The 21,814-nt window shown below is 35.2% G+C and overlaps 1 protein-coding gene and 1 pseudogene across 10 annotated transcripts in view; one reads left to right on the plus strand and one right to left on the minus strand.

The window, feature by feature from the left end:
- LOC309665527 (uncharacterized protein) overlaps positions 1-21,814 on the plus strand; it is a 714,473-nt gene that overhangs the window by 259,789 nt on the left and 432,870 nt on the right. For 8 of the 9 annotated variants that reach the window (XR_014266459.1, XR_014266460.1, XR_014266461.1 and 5 more), the window contains one exon: positions 7,064-7,148. The exons of the other annotated variant lie outside the window; for it this stretch is intronic. The gene's annotated coding sequence lies outside the window, so the exon portion shown is untranslated. The remainder of the gene's footprint in view (positions 1-7,063; positions 7,149-21,814) is intronic. 9 annotated transcript variants of the gene reach the window in all.
- Positions 16,273-16,646, minus strand: LOC309665553 (small ribosomal subunit protein eS24 pseudogene; annotated as a pseudogene). The gene has a single exon. The product of its transcript is annotated as a small ribosomal subunit protein eS24 pseudogene (transcript).

Consider the following 21,814-nt stretch of genomic DNA (forward strand, 5'->3'; position numbering starts at 1 on the left):
TGATTGTTCCTTTTTTAAGATGCAACCCAGCCTTCTCATTCACTTATTTATTTATTCTTTCAGAAAATATTTATTGAGTGCCCCCTGTGTACCAGGCACATGTAGTTATTTAAAAAAATTATTATGTACCTGTAATACATTAATAAACAAATATATTGCCCTTCTATAATGGGGCTTATATTCTAGCAAGGAGAGAAAGACAGTAAACAATAAAGATAACGACTAAGTTGTATAGTATGTTAGGTGACAATAAGTTCTATGGAAAAAATAAAGAAGAGTAGAATTGATTGAGATTGCTAGAAGAGTGGTGGGTTGCAGTTTGAAATAGCAAGTTGAAAAGGTGACTTTTTTTTTAACATCTTTATTGGAGTATAATTGCTTTACAATGGTGTGTTAGTTTCTGCTTTATAACAAAGTGAATCAGCTATACATATACATATATCCCCACATCTCCTCCCTCTTGCGTCTCCCTCACACCCTCCCTATCCCACCCCTCTAGGTGGACACAAAGCACTGAGCTGATCTCCCTGTGCTATGCGGCTGCTTCCCACTAGCTAGCTATTTTACATTTGGCAGCGTATATATGTCCATGCCACTCTCACTTCGTCCCATCTTACCCTTCCCCCTCCCCGTGTCCTCAAGTCCATTCTCTACGTCTGTGTCTTTATTCCTGTCCTGCCTCTAGGTTCTTCATAAGAAAAGGTGACATTTTTAACAAGGATAAGAGTTGAAGGAATGAATTACATGGATAGGTGTGGGAAGAGCACTCCAAACAGACTAAACAACAGTACAAAAGCCCTTATGTGGGAGTGTGCTTTTTAGGAAGCAGCAAGGACGCTAGTGTGGCTGCAGGGAGTAAGTGAGGAGGAGGAACACGAGAGAGGGAACATGGGAAGGTGGGGCTTTGCAGGCTGTTGTCAAATTTTTATCTTTTACACTGAATGAGATAGGAAAGTTTTAAGCAGAGCAGTGACACAATTCACGGTTTTATTGTAGCAGCAGGACTACTTGGTTCCTTGTTGAAAAAAGAATGAGGAGTGAACAAGCATAGGAGCAGACAGATCTCTTTGAGGAATATATGTATATATATATATATATATAAATATTATGTTAATATTATATATATGTAATATATATAATAAATACATGCCCAGTTGAAATTAGCCTTGAGTATGACAGAAAACATTTCATTCAACAACTTTTAATGGCTTGTCTTCATTAATCAATGAGAATAGTCTTGGGCTTCTGTGGGATAGTACATAGATACTGCTGGGTTTATCAAGGGATATATTATAGTGAACAGTGTTAATGTTATTTTGTTATATTTTTGAATATTTTTGCAGCTCAGAAATTAGAATTTGTTGTCTCTGGAATTATGATGCAGGTTCATCAGAAATATATAGTCAGAAATATAATTAGATAAACAGATTCCATTTTACACATAGGTTATGGACCTAATTACAGTTTTTAAAGCTTTCCATCTCCCTGCCTAAATGCTGGTTCTAACTAGTTGGATTTACTCTTTGTTTGGGTCTCTGCCTTTTGCATTAGAGACTTTCCACAGGTGTTTCTGCTGACTGCAAGCTCTGTATACTTGGGAAAGGTTGGGAGATTGTGGGTGAACTATAGGGTATTTTGTGGTCTGGTTAATTGAGGAGCCTCTTGAGGTCTTTTCTCTTGATCTGGTCAGATTCAGTAGGAAGAACCTCCCGTTTGCCTGCCCAGGTGTATAAGCTTGACTGCCAGTGTTTAGGGAGCTGAGTTAGAGACTAGAGCAGGGACTCCCAGTATTTTAATGAACTGTTTCCCGAATTTCCCTGATTTTATATGGCAACCTCACCCTCAACCATATCTGGCATCTCCCAAGTCCGAGATGCTCTTTTTGGCTCTTTGCAGAGAATAGAGCTCCATTCTTCTGCTGGAGGAGGAGAGTGGTAGTCTTCCAGTTAAGTGTCTAGGACCTAGCCTAGGACCTAATTACATCCTGAAAAAACTTTCAACTACTTCTTCATTTTTTTAATAGCCTCAATTTTACCTCCACCTCCACTCAATGTTGAACCATTTGAGCATTCTGCCATGCAAATTGGGTTACATGCCAACTTTCCACAGTGCTCACTGAAGATTCAGCTTTCCCTTCTGTGCTAAATCATTTGCACTTATCCTTCTGCATAAGTTTTGTGAGCATTGTCTCCTTTCCCATTCCCTTTGTTTTTATGGTATAATTCCTTTAAATATACCCTTAATGTCATTATTGTCACTTAGGAGAGAGTGGAGTTATGCTGTATTTACCCTGCTGTTCCTCCTTTACTTTTTTCGAGTCATGTTGGCTACCCTCCCAAAATTCTGTGAGGTAGACAAGCAGGCATCCTCATCACTTAACAGGTGGGAAGACAGAAGCATGCAAGATCAACAGAACTGTCCAGTATTACAGAGCCTGACAGTAACAAAACTGAATAAGAATGAGGAGTTCTGGACTTTCAGAGATCGATTTACCCCCTTTTCCACAATGATTGCAAAACAGCTACTTGGGAAAGAACAAGGACAAAAAGCTAGATCTAGATTGTCATTACTTTCTTACATTGTATTGAAATCAGCTGTATCAATTCCCAAATATCTGTCCATGTATCCACTGCAAAAAACAACATGAGGTGTTTATTAAAACTATATAATCCCAGATACCACAGCAGACCTACTGAATCAGAATCTTAGAGGGAGGGCACACAATATTTGTTTTATTTTGTAATATGTTTCCCAGGTGCTGATGTGCAGGAAGGTTTGGAGCCCACAGAACTAGACTTCCTTACTTCCTTAAATAATGACTTTCAAGGATTTTTTTTGTGAATTTGGACTTAAATGTTTCTTTGTGCTTCAGTTCTTTAATTCTGTTGTCAAATAGAGGGTAGACAGTGTTTACAGTGTGTCACTTTAGCTTATCTTCTTTAGCTACCTATTAAGTATCACAGTATCAGTGGGTTCTAGGTTAGAATATTCTTCCAATTGAAGTTTGGAAGATAACCCAAAGATTTTTAGTCCCATACATGGAGTCAGCCAGTGCTTAGCACATATATGATTTCATAATCAAGAAGGGTTTACCAGTTAGGACATATTCAGTTTAGCAAGACCAGTTATGATTGCCAACACATAGGTGCTTATAGAATTGTATAAGGTAATAGCTTTTGACCATAAATTATTTTAGAAAGTTTTAAATCTAAATGTGTTAGATGTTGAGTAATTTGGTCTACCTCCCAGCCTTTGAAGGGGTCAAAATAAATTAAATTTTCCTTTATTTGGTACTGATGACTACAAATTTTAAGAAATACAAAATAATGTAAATGAAAATAAGGATAGGTGTGAGATACTGTCAGTGAAAAGGGTGCATATTTTCATCAAAACGGTAATCAGGCTTGTGCAGTACATCACGCTACAGGGCTAAGAAGAGGACTCATGTAGTGTCTGGGTCAGGTAAAGGGACAAGTGCCGAATGCAGAGGTGATTTATTTTTTATTTTTTTCTTCATTTTAATGCAATTGATTTAATCTGGGGACTATAACTTTTAGTTTTTATTAAATTTTTTCTCTCTTCCTGGAAGAGCATACCAAAACACTTGATGGAATGAAGGTGAGAGTTGGCCTGAAACTTTTTATGTAAACTAGGAGTTGGACTTTTTCTTAAAAGGCCAGATAGTAAATATTTTAGCCTGAAGGCTCTCAGGTCTTCTCTGTAGCAACTACTCAACTTCACCATTGTGAGAAGTCTGTTAGGAACAGTATACAAACAAGTGAGCATGGCTGTGTTCTGATAAAACTTTATTTACAAAAACAGACCATTGTCCATGTGTCCTAGTTTGCCCACTCTTGCTTAGATTCTTCTGAACGTAAGGATTTGCTTTTCATTTACATGTAATTTCTTTTAGTCCAATTTAATTATCTTTAAATACAAAAATTAATTAAATTGGACTAAAAGAAAACACTGGTATTTTAAATCAAATAGCAGAGGAGGTTAAAAAAAATCTGCATCTTTAATAACCAGGGTTGCCTTAAATTACTAACAAGTTCTGAAACTATTACGGAAGTCCTAAATTTTGTGATGGAGTTTAATGCAGGCAATGGTGATTAATTTTGCCTATTTACTTGGCTTTGGGATGATATGTTTTGAATTTTATCTCAAAAATAAAACACAAAAAGTTCACACCTAATTAATGTTTTCCAATATTAATAGTTTTATCTAATACATTATTCAAATGATTTAATGATAAAATAGCTTTAAAATATTTAACAATGAAGGTATATTTTCCATTCCTGACTTTTAATGTTATTTCAGTCCATTTAAAAATTTTGTGGGAAGAAAATATTGTCAGGAGAAAGCTAATCATCAATTTGCTACAGCTGAAACTGGCACAGCTGGTGGATGAGTGTCTTAATGTATTTCTAGATTAAGCCAGGCAGTTTAAAGAAAACATCATGCAAAAATTCAATCTGCTCTGGGTTTAAAATAAAGTCTTCATCTGTGTTGCCGCAGAAAGAGTAACTACCTTATGTTTTGTCATATTGTAGTGGATTATCTTTAATGAAACCTATATCCCCCACAGCATTATTGTGATATTTTGTTTGTCTTGGTCTACTCTAATGCAATGGTTTAGGTTTAGTGAACAGAAGAATGGATTTTACTCTTAGTAATGCCCTGGCTGGTTTTCTTTCCTGAAGTTGTAAATGAAAGCAATTCACACACATTTAGAAGGAGACCTATGCTATTGATTTCAGTGGGTTCCCACAGCAATGATAATGCTGATGTCTTGGTCTCTGAAAAATTCTAAGAGGTCTTCACAAAGGAAATCATTCATAATGTATTTCTTTAAAACCAGAATATAGTATGATTCAGTTTGAAAAGGAGAAAGAGAATCCTTCCATCCATCCATCCAACATTTCTCCATATATATGTGTGTGTGTGTGTGTGTGTGTATATATATATATATATATATATATATATGGCTATCCATTTATATATCACCATCCATTATTACCTCTCACTCATCCATATTTCCATCCATCCACCTGCCTACTTACTAACATACCTACCTACCTATCAACTTTCTGAACTGTGGGAGTTGTCTTTTCTCTTAATTTCCACCCTACACTTTCTGTACCTGGGGATTTCCATCTTTACTATCCCTCTTTCATCCTTTGAGTGCCTTCTCAGGATTTCACTTAGCTCTCCTACCCTTACTCACAGCTTGCCGCAGCCTGCTGCCTTGCACTAGGAGAAGCCCCTGTGCATCTCAAAGGAGATCTCTCTCAGCTTTTCTTCCCTTTCCACAGTAATTGGTATTTTATCCTGTGTCCTGGGTGAAGATCTATGGGAAGAGGAAGCTGTTGGGACAGACTTACTCTGTGTATGGTGTTCCTAGTGATTCTAACTTGTTATATCTGCCAATACTTAGCCATTAAAAGATGGTAGAAGTTTGGCTGGCTTTTTCTTACTCTATCTATCTATCAATAGAATGGATTCCTCTTCATCCCACAGCTCCACCAGGAGGAAACAAAGCTCTGAATCTTTACTCTCCTAAGAAGAGATCATCCCTTGCTAGAATTTATTGTTTTAGATCTCTTCGCATCTTTAGCTCTGTAATAGATTTTTGAAAAATTATAATTTGTCTCATTTGTTCTCACTGTGAGGATCAGAGCAATGGTCTCTGTGTTAGTTTGCCAGATCTACCATAACAATAACCAAAGACATACTGAATGGCTTAAACAGCACAAATTTATTTTCTCATTATTCTGGAACATAGAGGTCTGAGAACAAGGTGTTGGGAGGATTGATTTCTTCTGAGGCCTCTCTCCTTGGCTTGCAGGTGGTGTCTTCTTCCTGTTTCTTCTCTGTGTCCTAATTTCCTCTTCTCATAGAGACACCGGTCATACTAGATTAGGGCCCACACTAATGACCTCATTTTAACTTAATCACCTCTTTAAAGACTCTATCTCCAAATACAGTCACATTCTGAGGTATTGGGGTTCAGGACTTCAACAAATGAATTTTGGGGAGAACACAGTTCAGCCCATAACAGTCTCATTACAACCTTCTACTGATTCTTTAATTTTAAGCTTTCTGAATCACTTCATTTAGGTGATTCTCTTATGTACACTGTAAAGTTGGGTTTTACTTTGAGTGCTAACATGACAATATTTTTATTTATTAGATGAGTTAACCACAATTTACATTTGTTGATATGACTGATACATTTGATTCAAGGTTTATAGTATCATACATATAATATGTATGTTAGTAAATTTGTACATATACATGAGAAGAGAGTGCTTTTCACAATCACAATGTTATCTACTTTCTTTTCTTTCCCTTTCTATTTCTGGAGTTTTGGATATGTTGGAAGGTTTGTATTTTGTTCTAGTACTTACTTTTACATTAATACCTTTAAATGATATAAGTAGTGCCCTCTTATTTACACTTTGTCTATGATGAACAATAAATTTAGACTAGAAACTTTTCCTTCCTCTTCCTTTTTCTCTCTTCTACCATCTAATTTTAGTCAATGGTGATAACTTATTTAGTGTTGATATTTGTACTTTCAAATATGCTAAGCTTTATCAGTTTAAATAATATTTTATTCCAAGCCGTAGCTTATGAGCCGACCACAGAATTTATTTTGTTTCCTTCTCCCTTTTTTCACTCAAGTTTTATTTTATCCTATTTTTCACAGACTTTTAAAACTTTATTTATTTTTTGACATACAAAAAGCTGGACATAATTAGTATATACAACTTGGTGAGTTTGGAGTTAAGTATAAACCCATGAAGTCATGATATCAATCTATGCTGTAAACCTATTCATCATCTCTAGAAGTTTCCTCCTACCCTCTTCTTTGTTGTTGTTATTAGTATATATTATTCTGTGAAAAGAACACTTAACATAAGATCTAAACTCTTAGCAAATTTTAAGTATTCAACATAAATAGTATTGTTAACTATAGGCACCATGTCGTATAGTAGATCTCTAGGACTGACTTATCTTGTATAATTGAAACTTTGTACCCTTTGATTATATCTTCCAGTTTTCCACTCCTCCCAGCCCCTGACAACCACTGATCCACTCTCTGCTTCTATGAGTTTGACTGTTTTGGATTCATCATACAACTGGTATTTTACAATGTTTGTTCTGTGTCTGGCTTATTTCATTTAACATAATGTCCTATGGGGTTGATCCATATTGTCACAAATGGCAGGATTTTCTTCTTGTTTAAGACTGTGTAGTATTCCATTATATGTATATACCACATTTTTTTTTATTTATTGAGGTAACATTGGTTTATAACATTATGTGAGTTTTGTGTGTACTACATTATATTTTGACTTCTGTATACACTACAGTGTGCTCACCACTGAACGTTTACTTTCCATCCATCACCATACTGTTGATCCCCTTTACCTATTTCGCTTCCCCCTCCACCCACCCAGACTTCCCCTCTGGTAGCCTCTACTCTGTTCTCCGTATCTTTGTGCTTGTTTTCATTTTGATTGGTTTGTTCATTTATTTAATATTCAACATATGAGTGAAATCATATGGTATTTGTCTTTCCCCATTCGACTTATTTCACTTAGCACAGTAATCTCAAGGTCCATCCATGTTGTTGCAAATGACAAGATTTCATCTTTTTTATGGCTGAGTGGTATTTCATTGTATATATATATCACATCTTCTTTATCCATTCATCCATTGATGGGCATTTAGGTTGTTTACATGTCTTGGCTATTGTAAATAATGCTGCGATAAACATAGGTGTGCATTGCATATATCTTTTCAAATTAGTGTTTTTGTGTTCTTCAGATAAATAACCAGAAATGGAATAGCTGGATCATATGTTAGTTCCATTCTTAATTTTTAAAGGAATCTCCATATTCTTTTCCATAAGGGCTACACCAATTTACATTCCCATGACCATTGTATGAGGGTTCTCTTTTCTCCACATCCTCTCCAATACTGGTTATTTCTTGCCTTTCTGATAATACCCATTCTAATGGGTGTAAGGTGATACCTCATTGTGGTTTTGATTTGCATTTCCCTGATAATTAGTGATGTTGAACATCTTTTCATGTGCCTGTTAGACATCTTTATGTCTTTGGAAAAATGTTTATTCAGTTCCTCAGTCCATATTTGAATTGGTGGTATGTTTTTTGTTGCTGAGTTGTATGAGTTCTTTACATATTTTGGATCTTAACCCCGAATCAGATATATGATTTGCAAATATCTTCTCCCTTTTGGTAGACTATCTTTTTGCTTTGTTCATGTTTTCCTTTGCTGTGCAGAAACATTTTAATGTGATGTAGTCGCATTTGTTTATTTTAGCTTCTGTTTCCCTTGCCTGAGGACACAGGTCCAAAAAGGCATTGCTAAGACTGATGTCCAAGAACATACTGCCTATGTTTTCATCTAGGAGTTTTATGGTTTCAGGTCTTACATTCAAATCTTTAATCCGTTTTGAGTTGATTTTTGTGTGTGGTGTAAGATAGTGGTCTAGTTTCATTCTTTTGCATGTGTCTGTCCCATTTTCCCAGCACCAGTTATTGAAGAGACTATTCTTTCTCCATTGCATGTTCTTTGCTTCTTTGTTGTAATGTGTGCTTATTTCTGGGCTCTCTATTCTGTTCTGTTGATCTCTGTATTGTTTTTCTACCAATACCGTGATGTTTTGATTATTATAGCTTTGTAATATAATTTGAACATCTGTGCATGTGTTACCACCAACTTTGTTCTTTTTTCTCAGGATTGCTTTGGCTCTTTGGGGTCTTTTGTGGTTCAATATCAATTTCAGGATTTTTTTTTTATTTCTGTGAAAAATGTCACTGGGATTTTGATAGAGATTGCACTGAATCTGTAGATTGCTTTAGGTAATATAGACATTTTAACACTGTTACTTTTTCCAGTCTATGATCATGGAACATCTTTCCATTTCTTTGTGTTTTCTTTAATTTCTTTCAACAGTGTCTTATACTTTTCAGTGTACAGCCTTTTCACCTCCTTGGTTAAATTTATTTCTAGGTATTTTATTCTTTTTGTTGTAATTGTAAATGGGATTGTTTTCTTAATTTACTTTTCTGCTAGTTCACTGTTAATGTATAAAAACACAACTGATTCTGTGTATTGATTTTGTACCCTACAGCTTTACTGTATTTGGTTATTATTTCTGATAGATTTTTGGTGGAGTCTTCAAGGTTTTCCATATATATAAAATCATGTTATATCTGTAAACAGTGACAGTTTTACTTCATCTTTTCCAATCTGGATTCCTTTTATTTATTTTTCTTATTTGATTGCTGTGTCCAGGACTTCCAATACTATGTTGAATAAGAGTGGTGACAGTGGGCATCCTTGTCTTGTTCCTAATCTTAGAAAGATAGGTTTCAGATTTTCACTATTGAGAATGATGTTAGCAATGGGTTTGTCATATATGACCTTTATTATGTGGAGGTATGTTCTTTTTATGCCTATTTTATTGATTGTTTTTTTAAAAATCATACATGGATGTTGAATCTTGTCAAGTGCTTTTTCTGCATCTATTGAGATGATCACATGATTTTTATCTTCATTTTGTTAATGTGGTGTATCATGTTGATAGATTGGCGGATGTTGAACCATCCTTGAGTCTCTGAAAGAAGTCCCACTTGATCATGTGTATGATCCTTTTATTAGGTTTGATAATATTTTGTTGAAGATTTTTGTCTCTATGTTCATCAGATATTGGCCTGTTATTTTCTTTTTTTGTGTTGTCTGTTGCTAGTTTTTGTATCAGGGTAATGTTTGTCTAGTAAAATAAGTTAGGATGTGTTCCTTCCTCTTCAATTTTTTGGAAGAGTTTGAGAAGGATAGGTATTAAATCTTCTTTGAATGTTTGGTAGAATTCATCTGTAAAGCTCTCTGGTCCTGGACTTTTGTTTTGGGGAGTTTTTGATTACTGTGTCAATATCCTTACTAGTGATTGGTCTATTCACATTTTCTATTTCTTCATGATTCAGTCTTGGAAGGTTGTATGATTCTAAGAATTTGTCCACTTCTTCTACATTGTCCCAATTTCTTGGTGTATAGTTGTTCATAATACTCTTTTATAATTCTTTGTATATCTCGGGTATCCATTGTTACTTATCCTCTTTTGTTTCTGATTATATTTATCAGACGCTTCTCTCTTTTTTTTCTTAGTGAGTCTAGCTAAAGGTTTGTCAATTTTGTTTATCTTTTCAAAGAACCAACTCTTAGTTTCGTTGACCTTTTCTATTTCTTTTTAGTCTCCATTTCATTTATTTCCGCTCTAACCTATCTGAGAATTTTCTTGTTTCTTGAGGTAGGTCTGTATTGCTGTTAACTTCCCTCTTAGTACCACTTTGCTGCATCCCACAGATTTTCATGTGTTGTATTTTCATTTTCATTTGTCTTCAGGTTTTTAAAAACCATGATTTCTTTGTTGACCCAGTGGTTGTTCAGTAGCTTGTTGTTTAGTTTCCACATGTTCGTGATTTTTCCAACTTTCCTCTTGTAATTGATTTCTAGTTTTACATCATTGTGACTGGAAAAGAAGCTTGACATGATTTAAATCTTCTTAAATTTACTGAGACTTATTTTGTGTACCAATGTATGGTCTATCCTTGAGAATTTTCCATGTACCCTTGAGAAGAATGTGCCTTCTGCTGCATTTGTATAGAATGTTCTATATAAATCTATTAAATCTATCTGGCCTAATGTTTCGTTTAAGCAGCTGTTTCCTTGTTGACTTTCTATCTGGATGACCAATCCATTGATGGTTGTGGGACCCTACTTTTATTGTGTTGCTGTCAATATCTCCCTTTAAATCTATTGCTACTTACTTTATATATTTTGGTGCTCCAGTGTTAGTGCATATATATATTAATAACTATTATGTCTTTTTGAAAAATTGTCTCCTTTGCCTTTATATAATGTCCATCTTTGTCTTTTCTTACCTTTTTTGGTTTGAAATCTATTTTGTCTGATATAAGTATGGCTACACTGCTTTTTTTGACTACCATTTGCCTGGAGTATCATCTTCCATTGCTTCACCTGGAGACTATGTTTGTCTTTAGAGTGGAGATTAGTCTTGTGAAAACAGCATATAGTTGGGTCTCGTTTTTTTATTCTTCCAGGCACTCTGTGTCTTTTGACTGATGAATTCTATCCATTGACATTTAGGGTGATTATTGATAAGTGAGAGCTTAGTACTGTCATTTTATCTTTTTTTTAAAAGATTGCTGTATACCTCCTTTGATTATTTTTCCTTGTGTTTGTCAGTTTGGTGGTGTTATATGATGTTTTTCTCAGTTTCCTATTTTTTATGTTTTGTGTCTCTGCTCTAGATTTATGTTTTGTGGTTACGATTAGGTTTGTATAAAATTTCTTATAGATAAAATAGTCCTTTTTCTGCTGATAGCATCTTATCTTCATTTGCCTGTATGGGTTCTGTCCTTTTCCTCTTCCCCCTTTTTTTTTGTTGTCTCAAATTATCCCTTTTTATGTTATAAGTTGTTACCAAATTGAAATAGCTATAGTTATTTTTACTGCTTTCCCTCCTTTAACCTTTATGCTATAATAAAGTGTTTAAAAACTTATTCTGATATACAGTTGCAATTTTCTGATTTTTGTCTATTCATCACCGTACTCAAAGTTTTGTATACTTTTGCCTTTTTGTTTCTAGTAGAAGAGCTCCTTTCAATATTTTTTTTGTAAGGCAGGTCTAGTGTTGATGAATTCCCTCAGCTTTTATTTGTCTGGGGAAAACTTTATTTCTCCTTCACATCTGAATGATAACTTTGCTGGATAGATTATTCTTGGCTGACAGTTTTTTATCCTTCTGTATTTCTATAATGTCATTTCACTCCCTCCTGGCCTAGATTTTCTGCTAAGAAATCTACTGATAGCCTAATGAAGATTTCTTTGTTTGTTACCATCCTTTTTTTTCCCTGACTGCTTTTAAAATTCTATCTTTGTCTTTGACTTTTGACAGTGTTAATATGTCTCAGAGAAGGTCTTTTTGCGTTGAGGTTATTAAGTGTTCTTTTAGTTTTATGGATTTGTATATCCAGTTCCTTCCCTTGGTTTGGGAAGTCCTTAGCTATTATTTCTTTAAATAGACTCTCTGCTCCCTTCTCCTTCTCTTTTCCTTCTGGGATACCTGTTATCTAATGTTGCTCTTCCTAATAGAGTCAGATAGTTCTCATAATATTTCTTTATTTTTTTGGATCTTGATTCTCTCTCCTCTTCTACCTGTATCATTGCTAGATTTCTGCCTTTGAGCTCACTGATTCTCTCTTCCATATGGCCTGCTCTATTTCCAGTGCTTTCTAATGTGTTCTTCATCTCATTTATTGACTTCTTCAGCTCCAGAATTTCTGTTTGGTTGAATCTTTTTTAGAGTTTCAATCTCTTTGGTAAAGTATTCCTTCTGTTCACTAATTTTATTCTTGAACTCTTGGCTTTCTGAGTTCTTGTAGCTCATTGAGTTTCTTCATGACAGCTATTTGAATTCTTGATCAGTTAGATTGCAGTATTCCATGATTTTAAGTGTGGTTTCTGGAGAATTGTCTTTTTCTTTTTGTGATATCATATTACTGTGGTTCTTCCTGGTGCTTGATGAGTTGTTCCTCTGCTGGTGCATTTGAAATAGTGAACACCTTTCTTTAGGTAAAACCTTTTTTTTTTTTTTTCCTTTACACTTGATTCTAACGATTCAACAGGTTAGTAGTTAGAGGCTTTTCTTTTGTCTTCCAGTAGGTGGTGGTATAGCACAAGTTTTTGATTCCTCTTACCTGAGCCTCTGGTTATATTTGGGAATCAGTACTTTCCACCTTTCACCGTCTCTGCCAGAGGTGTTGCCTAGTGCCCTGGTGTCCCTGCTTGTGCCTCCAGGGTTGATGGTGCTCTGCTACTGCCTATGTTGCTGGAGTCCTTGCCTGGGGCACCAAGATGTTGGGCACCTGTGTCATGTTGGGGGTCTCCTGGGTTGCGGGCTCTGTCACTGTAGGGGAGGGGGAAGGTGAAGAGGGATGCCAGGGTCACAGGTACCTTTGCCGTATCCAGGGTTGTTGGGTTTGTGGGAGCTGTTGCTTTTGGGGGGGGGATGGGAGTCTCGGGTACCTTCACAGCTGGAGGGGTTGGGTTGCATGTGCTGTTGTCACTGCTGTCCAGTTCCCCGTGGCTATGGGTGCCACTGCAGCCTAAAAGCCAGAGTCATGTGTGACACCTCCCTTGATGCTATTGGACTCTCTTTGGGCTGAGGGTTCAGCTGCTGCAGCTGGGGGTTTAAAATCTCAGACACTGCCTCCATTGTTCCCTTGGTTCCACCTCCTCTATATGCTCTAGTCCACGTACCTTAAAAGTACATATGTGTGGAATTCTTCAGTGTCATGATGTTTTGGGCAGAGGCACCTTGTTGAGTTATGGATATTTCATTGCTTGTAGACTGAAGGGGAGAGAAAAAGGGAGCCTCTCACACCACCATGTTGTTGACATCACCCACATTTTCTTCATTCATTCTTCTGTCAATGGACATTTAAGTTGCTTCCATGTTTTGGCTATTGTTAATAATGTTTAAACGAATATGGGAATGCAGATACCTCTTTGAGATACTGATTTCAATTCCTTTGGATGTATACCCAGAAGTAGGATTGCTGGATAATATGCAGTGGTCTATTTCAAAATTTTTGATGAACGTCCATACTGTTTTCCATAGTGGCTGTACCAATTTTCATTCCTACCAACAATGTACAAGGGTTCCCTTTTTGTTCCCCCTACATCCTTGCCAACATTCGTTATTGCTTGTCCTTTTGATAATTGCCATCCTAAAATGCATGCAGTGATATCTCAGTGTGGTTTTGATTCTCATTTCCTTGATGGTTAGTGATGTTGAACACCTTCTCATATACCTGTTATCCATTTGAATGTAATTTGAAAAATGTCTTTTCAGGTCCTTTGACCATTTTAAAATCAGGTTTTATTTGTTTATTTTGCTGTTTAGTTGTAGAAGTTTCTTATATATTTTGGACATTAACTCTGTAAGACATATGGTTTGCAAATATTTTCTCCTACTCTTAGATTGCCTTTTATTAACAAAAGTTTTATATTGGAGTATAGTTGATTAAAATGTTGTGTTAGTTTCAAGTGTACAGCACAGTGATTCAGTTATACATATACATGTATCTATTCTTTTTCAAATTCTTCTCCTATTTAGGTTGTTACAGAATACTGAGCAGAGTTCTCTGTGCTAAACAGTAGGTCCTTGATGGTTATCTATTTTAAATATAGTAGTGTGTATATGTCAGTCCCAAACTTCCAATTTATCCCTCCCCCCACCTTTCCTGTTTGGTAACCATAAGTTTGTTTTCTAAGTCTGTGAGTCTGTTTCTGTTTTGTAATTTTCTTAATTTTTTCATTTGCTGTGCAGAAGTTTTTTAGTTTGACATAATTCCACTTGTCTATTTTTGCTTTTGTTCCAGGTGTTTTTGGTGTTGTATCCAAGAAATAGTCGCCAAAGCCAATGTCAAGAAGATTTTACCCTACGTTTTCTTCTAGGAATTTTATAGCTTCATGAGTTACACTTAAGTCTTTAATTCATTTGGAGTTGATTTTTGTGTATGATGTAAGATAGGGGTCCAAATTCATTCCTTTGCATGTGGATATCCAGTTTCTCCACCACCATTTATTGAATAAACTATTCTTTCTCCATTGTATATTCTTGGCACTCTCTTCAAAGATGGGTTGGCTATATAGATGGGTTTATTTCTGAGTTCTCTATTCTGTTCTATTGGCCTATATATCTTTTATGTCAGTACTATTCTCTTTTGACTGCTCTAGTTTTGTTAACATTTTGAAACCAGGAAGTGTGATGCCTTCAAACTTTGTTTTTCTTGCTCAAAATTGCTTTGGCTATTCAGGGTGTTTTTTGGTTCCATATGAATATTAGGATATTTTTTTCTGCTTCTGTGAGGAATGCCATTGACATTCTGATAGGAACTGCATTGAGTCTGTAGATTTCTTTGGATAGAATAGACATTTTAGCAATAATTCTTCTAATCCATGAACATGAGATGTCTTTCCATTTAGTTGTGTCTACTTTAATTTTTTTCATCGGTGTTTTATAATTTTTAGTGTGCAAGTTTTTCACTTCCTTGTTTAAGCTTACACACGTATTTATTTATTTATTTATTTTTGGCTGCGTTGGGTCTTCGTTGCTGCAGGCAGGCTTTCTCTAGTTGTGACGAGCGGGGTCTACTCTTCGTTGCAGTGCACGGACTTCTCATTGTGGTGGCTTCTCGTTGCAGAGCACGGACTCTAGGAACACGGGCTTCAATAGTTGTGGTGTGCTGGCTCGGTAGTTGTAGCTCATGGGCTCAGTACAGGCTCAGTAGTTGTGGCACAGGCTCAGTAGTTGTGGCACATGGGCTTAGTTACTCTGTGGCATGTGGGATCTTCCTGGACCAGGGATCGAACCCATGTCCCCTACATTGGCAAGCGGATTCTTAACCACTGTGTCACCAGGGAAGTCCCCACTTCCTTGTTTAAGGTTATTCCTTAGTTTATTCTTTCTTTTTTGGGTGCTATTATAAATGGAGTATTTTCTTACTTTTCTTTTTGGATACTTTGTTGTTGGTGTATAGCAGTGCAACTGATATTTGTACATTGATTTCATATCTTGCAACTTTGTTGAATTCATTATTCTAGCAGTATTTTTTGTGCTGTCTTTAGGGTTTTCACATGTTAGATCATGTCATCTGCAAAGAGAGATAATTTTACTTTTTCCTTTCTCAATTGGAGAACCTTTTTTTTTTTTTTTCTTGTCAAATTGCTCTGGCCAAAATGCCTAGTACTATGTTGAATGGAAGTGGTGAGAGTGAACATTCAATGCCTTGTTCCTGATCTTGGAGGAAGAGCTTTCAATTTTTACCATTAAGTATGACGTTAACTGGGCTTCTTATATATGGACTTTATTGTGTTGAGATAAGTTTATTCTATACTTAATTTGTTGAGGGTTTTTATCATAAAAGGATGTTGAATTTTGTTAAATGCCTTTTGTGCATCTATTGAGATGATTATTTGGTTTTTATCTTTCATTCTGTCAAAGTATCATATTGATTATTTTGTGTATTTTGAACCATCTTTGCATCCCAGGAATAAATCCCACTGGGTCATGGTATATGATTTTTTTTTAAAGGTCTTAGTTTATTAATTCTCTCATGAAATATCTGCACAATCACCACAGATACAGTCACTGCAGAATCTTTACTCCTTCTTTTTGCCAACACCAACAATGGTCTTTGCAGTCCCCCTACTTTCTTCATTCTGTTCTTGTGTTCCTTTTGCTGCTTTCTTGAGGTCTTTTTCTTCTCATTCAGGCCATGTCTTGCAAGCCTGTGTTTGGGCTCATTCTTCTTTGCATAATCCAAGGAATTGTAAATCATGCCAAAGCCAGTTGTCTTGCCACCACCAAAATGGGTTCTGAATCTAAATACAAAGATGACATCTGGTGTGGTCTTGTACATTTTGGCTAGTTTTTCCCGAATTTCTGTCTTAGGTACTGTTGCCTTCCCACAGTGAAGGACATCGATGACCATTTGTTTCTGCTGAAGTAGTCAGTTGGTCATGATCTTCCTGGTCTGGATAGTTACTTGTCATTCATGATGGTGACTGATCATGATGTTTTTAATGTGCTAGTGAATCTGGTTTGCTTCACTGGGGAATTCTACCAAACATACAAAGAAGGACTTACACTTTTCCTGCTCAAACTATTCCAAAAGATTGAAAAGAAAGGAACACTCCCAAATTCATTCTATGAAGCCACCATCACCCTGATACCAAGGCCTGACAAAGACACTTCAAGAAAAGAAAATTGCAGGCCAATATCTTTGATGAATATAGATGCAAAAATCCTCAACAAAATATTAGCAAACCGAATCCAAATACATAAAAAGGATAATACACTGTGATCAAGTTGGGTTCATCCCAGGGTCACAAGGATGATTTAACATGTGCAAATCAACCATTGTGATACACCATATTAGCAGAAGAAAAGCCAAAAACCATACAATCATCTCAATAGATGCAGAAAAAGCATTTGATAAAGTTCAACCTTCATTCATGATAAAAACTCTCACCAAAGTGAGTATAGAAGGAACATATCTCACCAAAATAAAAGCCATTTATGACAAACCCACAGCCAACATAATACTCAATGGTGAAAAGCTGAAAGCCTTCCTGCTAAATTCAGGGACAAGACAAGGATGCCCACTCTTACTGCTTGTATTCAACATAGTATTGGAAGTCCTAGCCATAGCAATCAGACAATAAAAAGAAATAAAAGATATGCAAATTGGAAAGGAAGAGGTAAAACTGTCACTATTTGCAGATGACATGATACTCTATGTAGAGAACTGTAAAGTCTCCACCCAAAAACTATTAGAACTAATAAATGAATTCAGCAAGGTTGTAGGATATAAGAGTAATATACAGAAATCTGTTGTATTTCTATACACTAATATTGAAATATCAGAAAGAGAAAGTAAAAAAACCCCAATCCTTTAAAATTGCATCAAAAAACCAAAATACCTAGGATAAACTTAACCAAGGAGGTGAAAGATCTATTTGCTGAAAACTATGAAACATTGATAAAAGGAAATTTTTTGTTTTCCGTATGTTTCATAGTTCTTTTGTTTCTCACTTCCTTTCTTGCTGTCCTTCCTTGTGTTTTGATGATTTGATTTTTTTTCTCATTACCTTTTTTGTATCTACTATAAGTTTTTTCATTGTGTTTACCATGAGGCTTATTGTTATCATAGCCTAATTTAAACTGATAACAACTTAATTTCAACTGCTTACAAAAACTGTACACATTCTCTCAAAGCAAAATCAATTTTTAGTAAATGAGTAGCCTCTATTTATTCAGCTAATAACATATTCTAAAATTAAAAAATTTAAATCCCACATCTTTCTCTTGCAAGGCAACAGAATTGAAGGTTAAAAAGTATAAAGTGAAGTTTGTGAAAGAAAGATACATGAACTATCATCTGGTATGTAGAATAAAGATGAGTTTTTTGTTAGTTTTTAAATCTACACATGTATTCCTCCTTACACTTTATATTTTTGATGTCAGAATTTACTTCTTTTTATATGATGTATCCATTAACCAATTTTTGTGATTATAGTTATTCTTAATACTTTTGTCTTTTAACTTTTGTACTGGGGTTAAAAGTGATTTATTCACCACTCTTACAGTATTACATTATTCTGTACTTCTCTAAATATTTACCATTACCAGAGAGATATATACTTTCATGTGCTTTTGTGTTTCTGTTTAGTGTACTTTTCTTTCAACTTGAAGAACTCCCTTTAACCTTTTATTCAAGGCAGGTCTAGTGATGATGAACTCCCTCAGTTTTTGTTTTTCTGGGAAAGTCTTTATCTCTTCTTCAGTTTTAAAGGATAAATTTCCATGTATAATATTCTTGGTTGGCCATTTTTTCCTTTCAGCACTTTGAATATTATCCCACTCTTTTCCTGGACTGCAAGGTTTCTGCTGAGAAATCCACTGATAGTCTTTTGGGCGTTTCCTTGTATGTGATGAGTCACTTTTCCTGACTTCACAATTCTCTGTGTTTGACTTTTGATGGTTTAATTTTAATGTTTCTCATTGTAGATTTCTTTCATTTTAACCTCTTTGGAGTCTTTTAGGCTTCATAAATTTTATTTCCATTTCTCTCCCCAGATTTGGGAATTTTTCAGTCTTTATTTCTTTAAATAAGATTATACCCTTGTGACTTTCTCGTCTCCATCTGGGACTTCCATAATGTGTACATTGATTGTTTTGATGGTATCCTATAATTCCCATAGGCTTTCTTCACTCTTTTTTATACTTTTTCTTTTTGTTCCTCTTACTGTGTAATTTCAGATAATTTGCTTTTGAGCTAAGTGGTTCTTTCTTTGGCTTGATCAAGTCTGTGGTTGAAACTTTGTACTGAATTTTTCAATTTGGTCATTGTATTCTTCAGCTCACAATTTCTGTTTCTTTCTTTTTTATGATTTCTATCTCTTTGTTGAACTTCTGATTTCATATATTGTTTCCTTGATTTTGTTTCATTGTCTATCTGTGTTTTCATCTAGCTCACTGAGCTTCCTTAAGACAATTATTTTTAATTCTCTTCAGGAAGTTCACAGATCTCCTTTTTAAATTTTTTAAAAAATTATTTTTAATTTTTATTATCTATTTAAATTTTTTAATTTTTAATTTAAAATTTTTACTTATTTATTTATTATCAAAAAACTTTTTTTTTAGGTTTGACTGTTAGAGCTTTATTTTGTTTCTTTGGTAGTTTCATGGTTCCCTGATTCTTTATGATCCTTTTAGCTTTGCTTTGGTACCTATACATTTGAAGGAGTAATGTCCTCTTCCAGTATGTATAGACTGGCTTTGGCAGGGAAAAACCTTAACCAGTCAGCTCAGCTGGAGATCCTTGGCAGTCTGGCAGGTAGAGTCCATGAGTGGGCCTGCTGTTGGGGTCTCTGGGTTGGTGGGCATGTGCCAGGGTTCACAGGTGGGCCTGGTGCTGGGGTCTGTGAGTGGGCCAGGTACCAAATTCCATGGGTAGGGCTTGTGCTGGTATCTGCAGTCAGGTTGGCTCTGTACTAGTATCTGCAGGTGGGTGGGCCTCGTATTGATATCTCTGGCTGTGGGCCTGGAGCCTGGGTCTATCATAAAGTTGGATGCCCGCTTTACTTTCTTTCCCCCATGAGAGACTTCCCAGGCTAAAGGGATCACTCTTGGCACTGCACTGTGCACTTTTGAAAAAGCAGTGATGCAGGTAAAGTGAAACTGTCCTTCCTACTCTCTTGAGTGCATCTATTCTCATTTCTGTGCTCCACTTGTTTGCTGTAATCTCTCACCTGGATTCCATTGCTCTCATGAAGATATTTTTTTCCATGTCTGGTTGTTAAAATAGTGTTTCTGTGGGGGAATGAAAGCTGGACACTTCTGCCATTTGCTGACATCACTCTAGTTTGTGCTATTTTTATATTGCCAGATCATATTTAATATTTGCATGCTAGTCTTTCATTCTTATCCCCACATTTTAGTCTCAGTTTTTTAAAGTATAATTATTGTGCATGATCATTCCTTTCAGCAAAGTTTCTCCAATAAATTCTTGATTGTCTAGAGATCATTCCATAATAGATTCCCCAGAAAGGGCAATTGGAGAAATATTCCCTGGGTTCTTTCGTACCTCTATACTTAAAGGGAATCTTAGATGTAAATAAAATGCTCATCTTGTATTTTCCTTTTGAGTAACTTGTAGGTATTTGCTGTTTTTTGGTGTTGATGTTGCAGTGAGAAATTTGATGCTATTCTTTTTTTTTTTTTTTGAAATGAATGAGTTACATAATTTTATTGTACCATATATTTTTGTCTGTGTTCACAGCTCTATTAATCTAGGTTAGGCAATATTCTGTTATGGAAAAACAATGCTCTATAAAACACAACACTCCCGAAAGCAGTTAGTGTAAGGGCATTCAGATGGAAGGGCAGTTTTTAATACACACTTAAATGAGGATTATAATTTTACATATAAAAGATTAGTGAATCATTCATCCTTTCAGAGTAAAAGAAAAAGTCCTGTTTTATGGCTTAAATTTCCATCTATATACTGTTGACTTCCAAATTGTGTATCTGGCCTAGACTTCTCTCCTGCATTCCCTACACATCTGTCTAACTGCTTTCTGGAAACATGTAATTGGATTTCTTTTTTTCTTTTTTTGGATTTTATTTATTTTTTATTTTTTTTCACACACACACACTGTATTTTATTTTTACAAGAGATAAATAAACTGACACCAAGCATTGTAAATGGATGACCACAACAAAAGCGACAATGATTGCAATACCAAACACGAAACACACTCATACTATGTCATAATATTGACATTCAGTCCAGTAATCCTCCACTGTAACAGCTCCTTTACTTTGCAGTGATAATTGATTTGTATATTTTTTGCCTCTGAGTCCTGTTCTGTTTTTCTATGTATTATGCATGTCTTGATCTGTTTGCTGAATGCCCAAACAATCTATCTTTCTGTTTGATTTCTAATACTTTTACTGGGAAATATTTGGTGTTGGCCTGGGTGTTTATCCAGGTACATAGTGTGCCATTTCAGGACATTTATTCTTCATTTAATGTCTTTTTTTAAACTGTCACAGATAATTTTCTTAATTAAACTTTTGAATATTACTTTATTCCCTTATCTTGGTCTTTTTTTCAGGGATTCAAATACATGTTGGATTTCCTTCTCTTCTATGTCTATCTGCTTCTCCCCAGACCTTTCTTCTCTTTTTCAATATCTGTTTCACTTTATTCACATTTAATTAAAAAAAAAATACTCTGTTACTGATCATTCTGTAGTGTCTACTTTCTGTTGTGGCTCTTATAACTTCGTCTTTATTTCTAAAATTGTATTTTTTTCAGATTTTTCTTGAATTCTGCATATGCTTCTATTTTCTGGTTCTTTTTCCTATGAATTCTCCCATTTATGTTTTATGTTCTTTCATAACTGCTGTTGCTTCCTGAAGGAGTGTGTTTTAAAAAGTTCACTTGGGAATGTTATGTTAAAATTTTCATCTGCTTCAAAACAAAAATTTTTGATGAGTTTTCATTAGTTGTTGAAAAATTTAGTTACTCATTTTCATCCTTTGCTTATAGGGAACCAGACCAAATTTATTTTATGTTATGTATTTTGAATCAGATGGATTTTCCTGAACTAGTGATAG

This window comes from Balaenoptera physalus (genome assembly GCF_965194825.1).
Source record: "Balaenoptera physalus genome assembly, chromosome: 8".
In the NCBI taxonomy this organism is placed as follows: Eukaryota; Metazoa; Chordata; class Mammalia; order Artiodactyla; family Balaenopteridae; genus Balaenoptera; species Balaenoptera physalus.